Consider the following 4,645-nt stretch of genomic DNA (forward strand, 5'->3'; position numbering starts at 1 on the left):
CATTCTAATGATGAGGTACTTGCTTTCACCTAGCTTTGTAGCTTTTAAGGTAGAGTTATTAGTTTCAGATGTCTGGTATGCACATGAAGTTTTTTTCCTGGAAAACTTTAACCATCTTTGGGACTATAATTAACAGGTTATATTGTTATGTTGATTATTAATGTGTAAACTACCATCTACTTAAGTAGATGTTAAGTTTTGGCACATTCAAAGTCTGTCTAAAGAACCTGCAGGTTGAGAAAAGCTTAGCCTCAGTGCTGAAGAGGTGCTTAATGATATCCTTCTGAAAATCTTATCAAACTAGTTGTAAACATCTGACAAGTCACCTTTAGCTTGTGCCAAGAAGTTTGTCACAGCCTGGAAATAATCTCTTTTCAATAACCCTTCTCTACTCCTAGAGAGCTCCTTAAAGATCTTGTAATCTGCAGCCAAGAGGACTTCTCTGGTAGGTTTCCCCTGCTGAAATCTGCTGTGGATCCTGGGAATCACATATCATGAAAAAAAACTACACTGACTGCCTTTTGCCATCTTAAGGAGTTCAGTATTGTCCATTCATATTTTGGCATTTCTGGCTTTTGCTTTATTTATATAGACACACAAAACCCTCCAAGGCACTATATTTGAAGGTAACACATTAAAAGAGCATTAGCCTGCATTCCTACCTCCACCAGCCCTTCGTATAAGCAATGATGCAGGCTCTAATTGCCTGTATACATTCAATAATTTTTTCCCCCACCAGTGCTCTTACCTCACTCATAACAAGGCCTGAGCCTAGGACTCAGTCAGGATGGTATATTGAATGGGGCTGTGTTGTAAACAATGTTTTATAGACCTCTTCCCCTATCGTTGCAGAAGTTCAAGGTGTGTGATCAAAACAAAAACACTGTGGGATTAAAAACAAAACAATGGTTGCCCAAGTAAAACCAAGACAGGTTCTACTGCAGTCTTTGACACTGTGGGTGTTTACTGTGGGTAAGTGTATACTGTATAGATAACTGAGCAGTTCAGGCACCAGAAACAATTCTGCAGCAACATGAGGGAATTCATTCTTCAAAGTTACGCTCAGAGCTACCTGAAGCTTCTACAGCTGGACTGGTTCTTGCAGCTGGGTTAACTTGGGTGGACAAGAGTTTGCAATGTAGAAAATACACAGAGCTTTTTTGTATTGCTAAATTGCATGCATCGTATTTTGCAAGGATGATCAGTCAGCAGTTTTGCATTTCTTGCCACCTAACTCACAGGATACTCCTGGGATACTCCTTTTGTGTGTGGGCTCAACATACATAGCCACAAGCAGAACTGATGGGAGCTGTAAGTTGAACTGAGCTGTCACAAATGATAAATGATCAGCCAGCAAACTAAAGGTATTACTTAATTAAATGAAGAATCTTTAATGATAATTTATTATACAAAAACAAGGTGTCAATGTGTCTTTCAATAAACGTCTCTCAATGCTATCATCAGACTTCAAAGAAAAAGAGCAAAAATAATATGCTACTTCACTTATGTGGAATAATATTTAAGGAGTACCATTAAAAATAAATAAAATTGAATATAGTAAGAGACTCAAATATGTAAGAAAGAAAAACTGGGACTCTGAACCCAAGATTATGTAAAAAAATCCATTGTTACTTATATATAATAGAATCACAAAATGGTATGTGTTGGAAGGGACTTTAGGGATCATTTAGTTCTAGTCCTCTGACCACGGGCAGGGACACATTTCACTAGGCTGGGTTGCTCAGAGCCCCATCCTGGGGCTTGAGCACTTCCAAGGATGGGACATTCATAGCTTCTCTGGGTAACCTGTTCCAATGTCTCATCACCCTTGCAGAGATTTCTTCCTTATGTCCAGTCTAAACCCACACTCTTTAAAGCCATCCATTCCCCCTTGTTACTACATGTCCTTGTCAAAAGTCCTTCTCCAGCTCTCCTGTAGCCCCTTTAGGTTCTGGAAATCTGCTGCAAGGTCTCCCTAGAACCCTCTCTTCTCCAGGCCAGGCAATACCAAATCTCACAACCTGCCACCATAGGACGTGCTCCAGTGCTGTGATTGCCTTTGTGGCCTCCTCTGAACTTGCTCCAACAGGTCCATGTTCTTCCTTTGTGGGGGCCCATATCTGAAGGTGCTCTAGATGGGGTCTCATGAGAGCAGAGTAGAGGATTAAGAATGGATGAGACAAAGTTTCTCTACTGTGTTCTCTGAATCTGCAGTAAGACTACACAGCCAGCTGCCATTTAAATGCTTCCTAAATAATTGGAACTTTATAATATTGGAGTGGTTAGGGGTTAGTTTTGTTGAGTTTTTTTTTTTTGTTTTTTTTTTTTTTTTTTTAATCTAGATACCTTTAAAATGCAATAAACACTCTCTGCATGATAGGATCAAAAGTAGCGGCACTCTGCTTCCTATTTGACTCTCAGAGACAATTTTTATTCAGATCCTTTCTTTTTCATTTTTCCCAGCCTCCAGTCAACAGAAGATTTTTGCTGAACTGCTCAGAAACCTTGCTGCCTTGCATACTGAAATCATGAAGTACTGTATATCTCTCTCTAGAAAGGAAAAGTAAATACCAGAGTGTTCTAACTGAGGTCATACTTTCTCCATGTCTAGACATCTTTGGTAATCTCTCCCTTTTATAATGCTGCTGTGCCTTCCATGTACTCAGCTGTGAGGAAAGTACTTTGCTCTTAGTTGCATAAAATATGCTGAATTTCCAGACAACTTTCAGTACAGCATCTTAGACTGTTAGGGCTGGTGTGTGTGATCTTTTATGAAATCAGATTTTTTCCTCTGAGGAACTTTGCTCAGTAAACCAGTGGCAAATTTGGAATGAAAATATGACTGATGTGGTTCCTTAATGCCCAGCTTGTTAAGCAAATGCTGTTGAATCCAGTCCCCAAGCGAAACAAGCGAAACTTCTTGTTCCACTAGAAATATATTTTACTAAGAATCTTTGTAGATCACTCTTTATGCAAAAAAATAATGTCACAAGTCATGGTTTTGAGCAGAATAAAGCAAACATTTATTAAATTAAATCATATGCTGAATCAGTGTTTGCCCTTATAGTTCCACTTTTTAAATATTAATATTCTTTTCTAACTCTTTGTACATAAATAATCTTTTAAGAGAGTAACAATGAAATATAGACAATCCACATCAAATGAATGCGAACTTTTGATGTGATTATCAAAGGTCTGTTGGATTTTGTCTAATTTTAATTAGTATTGGGTTCTAACCAACAAATTCAAGTCTCACATGGATTTTTTAAATCCAAACATTATGCCCCCTTGCACAAAGGATTTTGGCTTAATTTGGCCCATTATAAATGTACTGGTTATTAATAAAACTATGTAGAAGTTCAGATTTTGAAAACTAAAGTGCTGAGGATTTGCTTTAGCATGGAGCAATTAACTAATTGGTCTATGCACTAAATGAAACTCCAGTAAAGGTTTTTGGGGTGGGTTTTTTCAGTATTAGATGTTGAAAAAATACTTTAATGTTTAAAAAGAATATACTAACCTGGAATTCTTCCTGATATATAGAGTCATAAACTAAGTAGATAATAAATCATAGAATCATTAAGGTTGGAAAAGACATCCAGGATCGTCAAGTCCCACCTTTGACCGGTCACCACCTTGTCAGTTACACCACAGCACTAAGTGCCACATCAATCCTCTCCCTGAACACTTCCAGGGATGGTGACACCACCACCTCCCTGGGCAAGCCCTGTCAGTGAAGATGTTCTTCATGATGTCCAGCCTGAACCTCCCCTGGTGCAGCTTGAGGCCATGTCCTCTTGTCCTGTCAGTGGCTGCCTGGGAGAAAATACCAACCCCTACCTGGCTACAGCCTCCTTTCAGGGAGTTGTAGAGAGAGATAAGAGTCTCCTTTTCTCCAGGACAAAGACCCCCAGCTCCTTCAGCTGCTCCTCATCAGACTTGTGCTCCAGGTGCTTCACCAGCTCTGTTGCCCTTCCTGGTCTTGTTCCAACATCTCAGTGTTCTTGTAGTGAGTGGCCCAAAATTGGACACAGGTATTGTTGGCTCAAAAAAAATTTGTCACTCTTCATGAATCTGTATGTCATCCTTGCCAAGGAGCCATGCTGATCTTCTCTGTATTGTTCCAATTTTTGTGTATGTATTACCAAAGTGAAATATGCAATGCTATCATTACTTTCAATGTTGTGGAGAGCTTAAGCACAGAGATACTGGCCATTGTAAATAGCTATAAAAAAAGGACATGTGGAATGCACATTTGCAACATGTTCCTATACCATTTTACTGATTCCAGTCCTTTTTCTCTGGGAAACACCAAATGCCATTTGAACAGGCAAAGAAACACAAAGTTAACCAGACTGAGATTATCAGACCTACAAGGCCATTTGATTTGTGCTAAGAGACTAGAAATCAGCTCTATTTTTTTTTTTCCTGGCAGACCTTTAACCAAGGAGGAAAGCCCACCTAGGCAGTAAGGGGTGATTCATGGATTCTGAAGCCAGAAACGACCACTAGTACCATTTAATCTCTAGCCACAGGACCTATATTATTTGTTTCCCCTAGGGGGTCCTTAGAGAGAGGGAAGCTGGTGACCCAGTGGTGGCTGCCAGCCCTCTAGTCTGTTCCAGCTGCTGCAGGGTGAGGAACT

The 4,645-nt window shown here is 39.6% G+C and overlaps 1 non-coding gene across 1 annotated transcript; it reads right to left on the minus strand.

Moving 5' to 3' along the window:
• Window positions 1–4,050: 4,050 nt before the first annotated feature.
• LOC137465403 (U6 spliceosomal RNA) lies at window positions 4,051–4,158 on the minus strand. Its single transcript, XR_010994638.1, has one exon. It is a non-coding gene; the product is annotated as a U6 spliceosomal RNA (small nuclear RNA).
• Between the last annotated feature and the right edge of the window lie 487 nt (window positions 4,159–4,645).

This window comes from Anomalospiza imberbis, chromosome 1 (assembly GCF_031753505.1).
Source record: "Anomalospiza imberbis isolate Cuckoo-Finch-1a 21T00152 chromosome 1, ASM3175350v1, whole genome shotgun sequence".
NCBI classification, from domain to species: Eukaryota; Metazoa; Chordata; class Aves; order Passeriformes; family Viduidae; genus Anomalospiza; species Anomalospiza imberbis.